Raw genomic sequence first — 14,532 nt, 5'->3', positions numbered from 1 at the left:
CAACCCCCGACCTCCATCTTAGGTCCTGATGTATTCTAAGGTTACGTGATCCGGGGGCGTCCGAGCTCTCGCGAGAGGAGAGCGCCCGGCGATGACGTCATCTTCCAAAGCGCGCGAAAGCTATTCAGCTTCCCGCGTGAGACCAGGAAGGAGCCTGGCAAGATGGCTGCGTTGCTAAAGTTGGGTGTGCGTCTGCTCCGAGTGGGATATGATTTCCTTCAGCCAGGAGACATCCAGGTAAGGCTGGTCTTTGTCGGGGCGTCATCCTTGTGGTACTACGGTTCCTCCGGTGCAGGGCAAGGATATGGGAGTGCGGGATCTGATATGATAGAGTAAGCAGGGCAGGTTATTCTTTATCAGATCTAGGTGACATCTCAGCTGCGCCATCTTTGGTGGGTTTTCTGATGCCAGAGGTGCCAGCGCGACTCCAACTGGGTGTTGGGATGCTGGAACGGGTCGGAGGGGCCTGGGGTGGGTTATGATTAGCTCCGGTGAGTCCAAGTTTGGCCAAAAATCCCTCACCTTCTTCAGGGCTCCGCAGAGTGTGTGCTACTCCATTTTTAATGGATAGAAGGGCACAGGGGAACAACCATCGATACCTCGTGTTGTTATCCCTGAGGGCCTTAATGATATGTGCAAAGGCTTTCCGTTTGAGCAAGGTGGCTGGTGCCAGATCTTGAAATATTTGTATTTTAACTCCTTCAAATGCTAGGGAGTTATCCTCTCTGGCAAGCCTGCATACCTCTTCCTTAGTACGGAAATGGTGGAAGCGGGCCACAATGTCTCTTGGGGGATCACCTTTCTGAGGCTTGCTACAGAGAGCTCTAAGGCACCGGTCCAGTTTGATTTCAGACTCCGGTTTATCAGGAAAGATATGTTCCAGCCAGCTATTTGTAAAATCCTCAGGGTCGAGGACACTCTCTGGAATACCCCTCAGCCTTATATTACACCTTCTGTCAAGGTTCTCTGCGTCCTCCACTTTATCTTCCAGAAATTTGATTCTGTCATTCATTGTGGAGACTTGATCCTGTGTCTGTGCAATGGTGGCTGTAGTTTCATCCACATTTCTCTACAAGGTGTCAGTTCTCTCCCCAAGTGCGTCAACATCCTTCCTAAGAGCCCATAATTCAGTCTTAAAGAATTTTTGGATCTGGGCACAAAATTCTTTCATGTCCTTTCATCGGACCATCTCCTCGTCCCTGTCATCCTCCTGAGAAGGATCACTGTCGGGGTCCATGCTAGCAAGCAGAGCGGGAAGCTTTGGTTTCTCCGCTGGTATCTCTGCTTTCTTTCTAAAATATGTAGTGACCGGTTGACTCTTAGCTCGGGCCACTCTGCCTGCAGGCATCCTCGGGTGTTTATAGGTTTTTCTTTGTAGTTTATATAGTTATATCATGGGATTTGTTGTTGTAATTAGCTTTATTAATGCCGGTGGGAAAGGAGCTCAGAATTCAAAGCTCCATCTTCCTCACCGTCGCCGCCCCCTCCATTATTGCCCCATTATATGCTTTATATATATATATTTTTAAAACATATTGTGTATTGCCACACCCTATGTTTAGCCTCACCGACATACAGTAGGTAATTAAAATAAACAAATGCTGCTTTTTGCATGCTCCTTTCCAATGTTGCAGTTTGGATTTCATTGTTGTTCCTAAATCTGTTTGTAGGATTTTCCAGCAACTGTACCACTAGCTAAACTCAGACAATGCTGATTTCAGTCAACACAAGGTCTCCCAATGAGGAACATTCATAATCAATAGATCAGGAGGACCTATGATTTAGTTTTTGTGCTGGTCAGGTAATCAGGTATTGTACCTTTTTGTGAGTGTTCTGTTGAGATAAGTGCTAGGACACACATCAGCTGTTGATACAAGTATTTTTTTTGTTGAGCTGAAAAACTCATTCCCCAAGCACAACATAGTCATGGTGTATGTAGATATGAACTTGTTATTGTTGTGTCCCCAGTCCCACATGTATCCAAGCTATTATTCATTAGAAAATAATTATAATGGACATATTAAGGATGGGTGATTTAATTTGTAGCACTATGCATCCTTTGTGTTGGAAATGAGGATTAACAGTGCAGTACGCACAAACTGCTTTTCATAACTATTTAAATTTGCCCACCATTTCTTGGGCGACAAAACTGTCATGAAGACTGTTACGTTATACTGTACCCATACATCTGAACTGAAGTTAAGTTATAAAAAGAAACCAAGAAAGCGGAAAATAAACCACCACCTGTGCAATATATAATATATTTATACAGTCATTATGCAATCAACATTAAAACAGCAGTCCAAGCTGCGATTTTTTAAATGTCATTTTTTAAATATATGCATCGATACATTCCCCACAATGATAATTAGCTAAGTTGCCGATCGATCTGTTCTCCTGTGATGGATCAGTGAAGATTCGGCTCGGGGGTTCATTAAATGGCTGTCAATGCAGCAGAAGAGGACCAAAGATACAAAGTTCTGTAGGGAAGATCATGCGACCAGGCAGTCACTAGATACAATTGGTGCACTGCTAGAAATTGGGCAGGGCACAACAAGAGGTGTGCCAGAGCCTGTTCCAGAAGAGGAAGGGGATGTAACTTTGTAAATAGTTGCTATAGAAACAAAAAGTGCTGGTTACATTATAATACATGAAAAATGTAATTGAGAGTTGTTTTTAAAAAAAATGCTGTGAGTATTTTCTCATAGTACAGAACTGATTTATTAAAAATAAACACACGTAGGATATTGCTTGATCTGTAGCTTTAATATGTACAATTCTAAATTGTCATCAATCTGAGCTGTACCTATTAGCTGAAGCCTGAAGATCCTTATCAACTACACAGAAGTTGAAAAGTCTATGGAACAAAATTAACAAACACACACTGCCCCTGTAAGCTCAGAACCCAAATCCACCATATCATATACAGTATATTGTGTCAAAAAGAGTGGTACTAGTATTGTGAGTCGTGACCTCATGTATGCAACAACAAACGGCAAAAAGGCCAATTGCTATATCTAACATGACATATTATATAGTTAAACACTTATCTGTTTATCTTCTCACAAGCAAGGGTTGTTTAGTTGAATTCTTTGGCCAAAGTATTTTAAGCCTAACCCCACGTCACGGTATGGCCCATGGTAATGGAAAGAGAGTCGTCTTTAATAGACCGGAGTTGATTATTGAGCTGTCCTCCTCCTCACATTGTAAAGACATAAAAGGTTACATAGTGTAGATCTTCTTTTATTTTTCTAAGTAAAAATCAGCTCTCTGAAATGCAGACACAACTTGTGCAAGGTTTTTTGGACACCGACCTCCATGTGTCTACCTCGGACTCTGCCTTCATGATGATGTCATCAGGCACCTGGATGGATTTTTCAAAGTCCCAATTTACAAGCTCCCCCATCGCTGGTCTGATGAGGGAAGACGCTCCTTCACCCTATGCATTTCACCAGTTGACTTCTTCAGGGGTGCCAGAGTAATTTTTTTTATACTGTATGTTATATTATGGCCGATGAAGCATTCCAGTATAAAACTTGATTAAAAAAATATTACTGCAGAAATTAATAACCCTTATTTTATGTTGTAAGCTTGAATACTGTGTAAATGTATAAAATGATGTGATGAAAAATGTTCAATCCTTGCTACACAAATGTCATTACATACAACAAACACAAGGCAGGTGTTTAAAATTGGCAATCAGTGTGAGATCAAGGAGCAAGAGGAGCAGGAAAAATGAAAGGTTTGATGCCTTATAATAAAACGGGTTAAATATTTTATTTATGTGCCCTTTTGTGTACTATGGTTTAACTTCTTCATTGTTCTACTCATTCTCAGAATGTGGCACATTTATTGAAAATTTTACATTATTAAAACTAATTGTATGTAAAACTGGTCTAAACATGAAAAATTAAGTAGATTTTTATATTTCTCAATGTATAATTTACTTGATGAAAACTTGTAAAAGAAACACATAAATCACTTCCACGTGTAGGGAATGTAGATTTTTCTTTTAAAGAAATGGCAGTAATCACAGATTGCAAGTGTAAAACCCTTTGCCTTATAATTTAATATGCAAATAAAATGCACAGGTAGCTTGGGATCGGTGAAGCGCAAAAACGGTTTCCCAGAAATAAGAGATTTCTATAGAGAAGAAAAGTAATAGACATGAACCATAAATGAAAATGCCTTGCCTCACTCTATGCACTCACATGTAGTTAGTAGAACATTTGCATTTCTTTAATTGTTTGGTGGTCAGGAGATAGATATTTTCTTGACCCTTTAGGTCCACGCTTGCATAGGGTCCCACAGCTCACTCAAACAATGAAACTGAATATCGTATAGATCGTACCAAAAATTCTATATTAAAAACAATAACTTGGGAAATGTAAGTGATATTTCCCCAGGTAAAAACAAGCACGTAGTGCATACAGCACAACAGGAATCGCAGTTACTGATGTTCTGTCTCAGACATCGAGGCTCCATACTCCCGGTCTCTCCTATGTCACTTCCGGTCTGCATATCTGTTCGGCACAGTGATCTCCCCGTCCTCCCTGTACAAAGGGCTTACAACAGGCTCTGGGCTTCTGGACTCAAGGCGTTTCGCCTATTTTGAATGTTCATTTTATTGATAATTGATGAAAGACAGACTAATGTCTCTTCCTCTTGATATATGAACTAATATTAGCTAATTAGTCCAAATATTAAGAGAAAAAAGACATTAGTCTGTCTTGAAGCAATTATAAATCAAATTGACATTACTATATAAGATTTGAGAACATGGGATAGAAATTATCGACTCCTCAAGCCAACGCGTAGGCGAAACACATTGAGTCCATAAGCCCAGAGCCCGTTGTGAGCCCATGGTACAGGAAGGATGGGGAGATTGTGGTGCCAAGAAAATTTGAGCTGGAACATCAATAACTGCGATTCCTGCTGCACTGTATGCACTACATGCTTGCTTTTACCAGGCAAATGTGAGTGGGATTTCCCCAAGTTATTGTTTTTAATATAGAATTTTTGGTACAATCTATACTATGTTCAGTTTCTTTGTTTGAGTGAGCTGTGGGATGCTATGCAAGCGTGGACCTTAAGGGTCAAGAAAATATCCATCTCCTGACCACCAAACAATTAAACAAATGCACATTTACTACTAACTACATGTGAGTGCATAAAGTGAGGACTTTTCTTGTAGGTTTCATTTCTATAACTGTACATAACAATAGAAATCTCTTTATGTTTGGGAAAATGTTTTTGTGCTCTACCAACTCGAAGCTACCTATTTATAACCAAGAAGACTGAACAACACACAGTCTGTTCTAAAGGTTGGAGCTGCAACTTAAATTTGTGCACGTTTCTTTTCTTTTTTCACCTGCAGTCACATATATAGTTAAAAATCACTTATGTTTCACTATCACTGGGAGCGCCTATTTCTTTGTCTTTCTATAAAATACACAGGTACTGTATGTATCTTTCACACGTCTCCCACATTACTAATTAAGATTATTGCACTAATGTAATGTAATGAGAAATGAGCATACAGTACCATGTTCTACAAAAAGGAACTGACTAAGTAAACAAAACAGTTTGTAGTAAGTATTCACAAAATAAGAGTTGGGTCTACTGAGACCGTGTGGCATATCACTGATAATAGCTGATAAAAGAACCAGGTTTTCCTGCATGTTATACCACTATGCCCATATGGCAGGGGTTCTCAACTCCAGTCCTCGAGACACCTCAACAGGTCAGATTTTAAGGATGACAGGTGGCTTAATCAGTGACACAGTAGAAGATTGAGCCACTTGTGCTGAAATAGGGACAGATTTAGCCACCTGTGCTGAAGCTGGGATATCCTGACAATTTGACCTGTTGGGGGGGGTCTTTAGCACCGACTTCAGTTGAGAACTCCTGCCTTTTGAGCTTTCACTATTATGGGGGATGTGTTGCAAATTAGACAGTAAAAATTTTTGCACCTGTATTGAAAATATCTGTATTAAACCTCATCTGCCATTTACCTGCCCACGTTTCCAGTCTCTCCAAATCCTTCTGGAGAGAAATTACATACTGCTCTGATTTTACTACCTTACACAATTTAGAGTCATCAGCAAAGATGAAGACTTTGCTCTCTATGCCAACCTCAAGGTCATTCATAAACAAGTTTAAAAGCAGGGGTCCCAGTACTGGTCCCTGAGGTACTCCATTCACAACTTTTGCCCAACCTGAAAAAGTTCAGTTTAAGACAACTCTCTGTTGTCTATTCTTCAACCAGTTTTCCATCCAGGTGCAAAAACTGTATTTTTACTAAGTTCAATTTGCTTTATTTTGTAAACTAACCTCTTGCTTGGAACCGTATCGAAAGCCATTGCAAAGGGATTTAATGGGATTAAAGGGATTTAATGCCTCCTGTACAATCTATATAAACAAGATTGCACAGATCTGGTCTAATAAGATGACAATGTATAACATCCAGATAGTACCAAGAATATTAATCTACAAATAATAATAGTGCTTGCTTGTCATACCGCAGTTATAATCCCCAGAGCAGCAGAGGTGGCGCTTATTTTCTTCTAACCCAACAGAGGGAGGTTGCCCATGTTCTGTTCAACTATTATTTAATGTCACCTGGCCTCAGTAACTCATAGCCTTTTGTACATACAGTATTACTTTGTGCTTAAAGTGCTTTCAAGGTTACAAATACAGTAAACAAAATAGGTATCCCTTGGAGGTATGCTGTTAGTAGACAGTGTGCACTTTAACCCACCAGCTAGTTTAGCTCAAACTGCTAGAGCTGCTGATCTGAAGAACCAAGATTGGATGGGTTCAACTTCTGATCATGTTGGGTCTGACACCATACCCCATCCTAAGGTGCCTTAGACTTGTCAACCCAATAACACTTTGTGCGCTATGGTAAGCAAGTGGAATAGCTTCCTGTGGTTTGTAGAGTTTTATTCATCATAAAATAAAGTATTTCTATTCAGTATGTGTCTGGCACTCTGGCAGATGGAACAGTGAATATTTTTGTCCCTGTTCTGTTATACTGTAGCCATTTTTGTGTATATCCTTCATGTGGCACCAAAATTAGTGCATATACCTGTAGTGGCTCTCTCCCCTGGCTTCCTTTAAACACAGATTAATTCCACTTCCTGGTTGACCGTTTAATGTTCCTTGTGGAGCACACGTGAGATACGTATGAGATACGCTACTAGCTAGATTAGCTACATGTGTGAGCAGTGAGCAGCTTAAAAGTAGGATGTGACAGTGATACCACCATTCAGCTGGTTTAGATCACACTGCTAGAGCTGTGGCTGAAAAAAGCAGTGGTTGTGGGTTCCAGCCCTGTTGCATCTGACATGATTCCAGTCATTCGGTTGGTGCCTTAGGCTTCTTATGAATTCTATGTAGTTGGTATACAAATCCTTTAGGAAGTGTGGGATGGGACTCATTTAAATATACTTTGCATAGCCATTAGCATATCGCTCAGGTGTGTTGTTTTCACTTTTTGAGGGTAATCTGCCGATCAAAGGATCTGCTGATTTTGAGGTGGATCCTAATTCGCTAAAAAAAATGTCCCCATCTCTAGTTGCGAATTAATTTTAGATCATTCCGCACATCTCTATCCAGCACATTTAGGTGGCATTGGCTTCTGTTTCAAAGAGATATGTGCGATGTGGATGAATGAAGAATTAAAAGATTCATACATATGTCGCTGGCATACATGTATGTATGTACAGTATATTTTTATATACCCACAGCTGTACTTGGCACTCTACAAGAGAGACCATACAGTACAGGGAATTATAAGTGCAACAAATTAGATCAGACAATAGGAAAGAAAATCCCTGCTCCGAGAGCTTACAATCTAAGTGAGATGATGATAAACCTACAGAGATGGGAGGTGAGGGAATAAGAGCAGTAGATGGTAGTCATTAGTAGGAGTGTCTGGGTGTGGGACAGTAGTCATGAGTCCAGGCTATTGAAATGCTTCATTTAACACGTGGGTTTTATAGTTTGTCTTTAAGGTGGGGCGAATAGGGGCTTGGGGTATAAATTGATGTACATAGATGCAAATATTTGCTCCATATTTGGCTCAAATTGCACCATTTGTAATACATACCTACCCTTGGCTTTCTCTAAACAGATTTAATTATGTAGAGATCATTTAGAACATTATTTGCCTTATGGTTTCATGGCAAATGTACCTTTAAAAATACGTCTATACAGCGTGCACATTGTTAATATGCAGCATTACAAGCTAAGGTTATTATATTATACTCAGATATCACTAGATTGTTAAACATGTCAGTTCTACATTTGTCGTGTTGCTGTCTCTGTTGTTTTGCCGCAGCAGGTGTGCTCTTCAGGCACGGAGAAAAGCAATCAGACTGCAGCACCAGGTGAAATGTTGCCGGGTTTATTCTGCCACCTTGATTTACATGCTTCTTACATGTCTTGCAGACGCAAACAGAAAGCCAAAAGTAATCTAAAGCTGTAATTGAATATCTATGAAACCTGTAATTCTTTGCACTGCCAGGAAACGTTTGAATCCTCGCTATACCATCAATCCTGGGCGAAAATTGATTAGAAAGGCCTGTTTGACCCATCTGTTCCATATAATGTTCATGATGTACTTTGTAGAGAATTAAAAATGCAAAATTATTGTTATTGCATGAAGTTACTGAAGCAAAAATGTAATTAGGTGTTAAGTGATTTACCTGTTATTCTTCTCACTTGGTTAACCCACCTTACTTGGATGCACTAAACTCCATTAAATCAGGAAACCATAACATAACGTTACATTATATTCCCAGAGTTAATGCCGTATGCACAAAGCTATTGTAATTGTTTGCCAAAACAATGTGCTGTTATTGCTAGGCTCACCTGCGTTGGGGTTATGTCATGTTATCTCATGATATCTTATCATAAAATAACATGGTGTTATTCCTATCTCTATACTACATAAAAAAAGTTAATTGAATTCACTGTTATACATTTTGTACTAACCCCTTAGTTGCCACTTGACCAGCTAACCACGGGCAACCCATGAGCTGACTAATAAAGGCTATTGTAAACCTTAAACTACACTATCTACTCCCCTTCCCTAACACAGAGGCTAGTAAAGCAATGACTCATCATGTCATTGCATCCTTTACATTGGCTCAGGTGGCTGTATCGACGGATGCCCTGGAGTTCCCTGCACGAGTGACTGGTCCATCAGCTTGGTACATGCGGCTGTTTCAAGGACTTTGTAATACATCTACCCACGGTGGGAATCATCGGTGGAGCTCCGGGATCTGTGTTTAATTTGTAAGAGAGATAATATTATATATATATATATTAAAAAGTAATTATATTTATATATGTTAATAAAAAGGTCATTAACCACTTAAGTGCCTGTCAGCTTACCTAGGCCCTGTCTTGAAGAGTCTAGGTAGCTGAAATAGCACTCAAAGGGTTAATGAAATCAATAAAACTAATTTACCTATCCACGTAGAGATCCCCATCCTCTTCAGGGTAAAGAAACCCCAGAGAGTAATCCATAAACGGCTGATGCCCACGCATGAAAAAAAACCAAGAATTACCTCTAAAATGTAAATAATCCACATGTAAAAACAATATTTTTACAAATGACAGCAAAAGCAACTGTTTCTCAGGTACAGAAATAGCAGGTGATAAAAGTGTAATACTGATCAAAGCAGAGTGTGTTGGGAAGTTTAAAGAACATATTTCTGAAAAGCAAAGAGCATGAAAACATCAAGAGAAAGCAACTAACCTTTCTATCTCCCCTTTCTATTTCTCATATATTTTCATTTTGAGCACATATGTTCTGTAACTAAAACAACATGTAGTAATAAAAATGTTTACGTTAGCAGAATAAAACCATTACAAGGTTAATAATGCAAAAAAAAAAAAATATCCTTTCATTATATCTAGAAGCACCTTGAAGAGAAATGAGCAGATGGAAAGCGTACGGGATATCAATCACAGAAAACAAATGTGTAAGTAATGCCATAATCATGTGTTAGGATGGTATCCTCTGGATTGTGGAGATTAAATACACCATGCGTTAGTGAGTTTGCATATAAGCAAAAATAATCTTCTTTAAAACAGCAAAACGTGAACAATCCTATATTTTTATTTTAAATAAATTAGTTCTGTAGTATTAGATAATACTGTCTGCATGTTTATTGTATATATTGTGTATTGTACATATTGTGGCAGGATGACCGTGGTTAGTGAGAAGATAACACAATTGTTCTGGTGAAATAATAAGCTGGTGGATTTATTTGTCCAAAAGTATAACTATAAGGAGCCGCAGATCACGGACCTCCGCTCACGGCGCCCTCTTATCTGGTCTCACCTCAGGCACCGCCGCCGCTCCGAATCCCCGGCAGCTCCCCTCGGCCGCCAGCATTCCCCTCGGGCTGCTCTCCCTCTTCCGGGTCGCGCACATCAGCATTACAGGGGCGCAGACCCAGGCAGCATATACCCGCAACTCTGAGGATAGTCCCGCCCTCTTCTTGCGTGCCTGCGCACAAGCGCGCTCCTCAGCCCCAGGACAACTCCGGACAGCCCCCAGGCCCCTGTCCCCTATCAGGATTGATCTCTGGACCGCACCTCCGCTCCTCCCTCCCTCTGATAGGTTACTGCCCACTATTTAGCACTGTCTCCCCATTCTCCCAGTGCTCTGCATAGCTACTGTACCTTGTGCTGTCTGCTTCTGCTTGGCTCTCTTGTTTGTTTCAGCCCCTGTTCCGGAACCCGGATTTTCTGCTGACCTCCCTGGATCTTGACCTTGGCTTTGGAACTCGACCACGCTGTTTTCTGGACCCCCAGACTTGGCTAACGGACCTTCGACCACGCTGTCTTCTACTCCTCGGACTTGGCTAACGGACCTTCGACGACGCAGCTCTCTCCTCTCCAAGAACTAGGCTTACGAACTCTCTACTACGCAACTATCTCTACTCCCTGACCATTGGCTTACGGACCCGACCATTCTACTCCGGATTTGGAAAGTACCTTATTACACCCTTTCTTGTCCCCGGACCAGCTTCGCTACTTACCACATTCCGGTCGCGCCCCCGCTGCTGCTGGATGCGTGGTATTCTTCCGTTCCACCTCAGTACCGGGGTCTCATCTGGTTTGCGGGCAGTCCGAGCGTTACAATAACACAACAATGGGTGCTCTGTCCCTTTAAGTGAAATAAATAAACAAAAACCTATCCCGTTCAGGGAACTAACTAAACAAAAGTATAGCCTATCTACCTGGCTAGCTAGCTAACCTAGACCAGACCAACAATGTTCAATAGCCCCAGATGGCTCCTTACCTGTGAGCTTTATTTCCCCTTGGGACAGGATCAATATGAGGTGGTCTGGTCTGGTCTGGTCTGGGAGAGACTGCCGCCCCAGAGGCATTTCCTTTTCCTTTTTTAAAGCAGGTGAGCTAGCTTGATTTGGAACACCTGTGGGCTGCTTAATCAGCTGGGTTAACTCCTCGTCTACTGGAAAGCAGGCATACAGCCATCTCCTACTAATGTATAGTATACAGAGTCAATGACTCTTTCACAATATATATATATATATAGTATATATATATATATATATATATATATATATATATATATATATATTGTGGCAGGACGGCCTCGCGGTGGGGTCAGTAAGATGCTAGACACGATGGGAAACGTTAAACTATAGTGGTTTATTAGCCACAACCAAAATAAAGTACGGGTGCACTGTCCCTTTAAGAAACTACTTTCTAGAAATTAAAGCCTATTCCCGTTAGGGAAACTAACTCACTTCTTGAGCCCTTACTAACAGGGCAGCCAGCTAATCTGGTTATGCCCAAAACATATGCTTACACAAAGGATAACCAATAAGTATAATAATAAAGTCTTATCTGTGTTGCAGCTCCAGTAGCAAACAGGAACACCGGTTCTGGGGAGCAGGCTGTGTCCAGCTCGCAGCAATCTTTATCTTATCTTTATCCTGGGTTGGGGTCCCAGCTGGTCCCAGCAGCAAAACTCCTCGCAGGACTGGGGGGACCAGAGCAACAGCTACGGCTTCCTAGCCGGGAGAATTCTCTCCACCCTCCTGGGGAAAAACAAGCTCCCCTTGTGAGAGCTACTTCCTGCCTTTTAATCCTGCAGTCTCTCAGGCATCCTGCTTAATTAGGCTGCAGGTGTATGCAGTTCTCCAACTGTAGGTTAACTGGTTTAGTGCTGGAAAGTACACACATCCTCCATTCCAGCTAACTGAGTCAGTGACTCTGTCACAATATATATATACACATACATACATATATACACATACACACATACTCTATGTGTATATGTTAAAGATGGGTCCAAAAGTTCAATTTGAATTTTTTTTTCAATGTTTTTTTTTTCCCGTATTTTTTTTTACAAACCCAAATCATGTTTTGGCAAAACCGAAACTAAATCACAAAAATGTTTTAAAACCACAACACCATTTTTTTTTTTTTAACTGAAACCAATACGGACACCAAATCTTCAGTGAATGTGCCCATCCTTAGGAAGAAAAAGAAAACATCCCCAAACATCTGACGTCTTACACGTAAAGCAAAGTCACTCTAGTAACTTATCCCTGCCTCCCAGCTGCAAAGCTAAGGAAACTAGTGCAACCCCCCCCACCAAATTGAACAAAGAAAACAAGACATTCCCTTGATTGAGGTCATTATTTTTTTTTTACAAATTAGGTGCAGTTTTTTGCACCTGTTGTATAGCCAGCGGACAAATACCCCACTAAACCTCCAGAATATAAAGCACTCTCAGCTTTGAGACTTCTTGATCGGCTTCCTTGATTCGAAAGCTAAATGAATGCAGTTGTCAGAGCTGCCTTTTATCTTATCTAAATAGTTACTTTTATTGCAATGTGAATGAGAGAACTGTCCAAAAGTGATTTACAGCAGGAAACACCATGTGATGCTGGTGGACGAGAAATACATATTGTTTCTTTAGCTGTCCTCCCTCTTTTTAAAAACATTCAACTTACAGTACATAAATGTGCTACAATTAGTTGTCGTTAAGCCAGAGCATTACTTTAGTCGTGTTTTATCGTTGTTAGAATGACAGTACTCGAGAGAATTCCTTTGTGTTTGGTTTAACCGACGAAGATGTCTTAAATCTCGTTGCCATGGCAACAGGAAAAAAAATACAGTAACAAGTTGGCACAGTTTATACAGCTTTTCACCTTCTATACAATTCAGATTGCAGATTCAGTTTAATAACCCAATTTAATAACTTGGCTTAGCTGAACGAAAAAAAATTCAAGGTTTGTTAATAATGCAGCATTTCCATATACAGTAGGCTCCAAACATATTGTGCAAATTGTTATCATATCATGTTTATCTCATCTTAAATGCTGCACAATACTGTATAGTTATCAGTGTGGGAAAGCTGCACATTTTCATTCTTTTTTTTTTTTTTTTTGTTTTGTTAAATATTGTTCCCCTTCCACCCCCCAAAAAAACCAGTACATAATGCATAAAATATCGAATCTGAAATATATTCTTGTCTGGGTTTTTTTTGCATGTCAAATATTTTCGTTTCGGATATTAAGTCATTGTGTAAGATACACTTTATAGCCATTTTACTTAATTTCTTTTTTCTTTTTTATATTGACTTGATTTTATCACTGAAATGTTGTTAGCTCAAGATAGCCTGCATCTGATCAAGATATCTCATAATATTCTGACATATACTTCATAAGTCAGATATCAAAAACTATAGGGCCAATGCAAATAGTTGCATGCCAATTTCCCCAGAATTTGGTGTAAATGACAGTATAAAAGAGCAACATGATCTTGCACATACAAGTGGTAAACATGTCTTATATCTGAGAAGATGTGCATACAGTACATACTGTATAACCTTATCCTCCCTTACATATCAATTAATAGCCGCATTTGCTATACACAATTTTGGTGGGTGCTGTTTAATAGAGATCTCTAAAGGTTACTACTGGTAAGTTCGGTTAGAGAATATTTTGGCATATCCACAAATGTTTTTTTTACCCGTGTTTACACTCCGGTATAATTAATATTTTTGCCAATACATTTCAGAACATCAGTGATATTCTTTATTCCCTATTTTATATCTCACTGCTGCTGTATTTTTAGCCAAAACGTACATTTGTTTTTGAGAAAAGTTTGTACTTCAGTACTGTTTAAAGGAGCTCGATATGCACTACTTTAAAAGAGAACGCATATAAAGTCCTTATGAGGTGGTATCTCACTCCACAGAAATTAGCAAGCTTTGGACCAGGATGCTCCCCTCTGTGCCCAAGACAATGTGGAGTATTGGCGAACCTGATACACATGTTGTGGTCTTGTCCTCGGATAGTCCCATTATGGACACAAATTAGACATTGGCTTCAGAGCATTTTTGACCTCACTATTCCTCCGCATCCATGGCTGTTCATTTTGAATAGACCTTGGCTGGGCCTTTCCAAAACAGGTAATAAATTGATTATGCATTTAGCAACAGCCACCAGGTGCGAGATCGCGGCACTGTGG

The sequence above is a fragment of the Ascaphus truei genome, chromosome 16 (assembly GCF_040206685.1).
Source record: "Ascaphus truei isolate aAscTru1 chromosome 16, aAscTru1.hap1, whole genome shotgun sequence".
Lineage (NCBI taxonomy): Eukaryota > Metazoa > Chordata > Amphibia > Anura > Ascaphidae > Ascaphus > Ascaphus truei.
Note: the sequence above shows the minus strand (reverse complement) of the source record.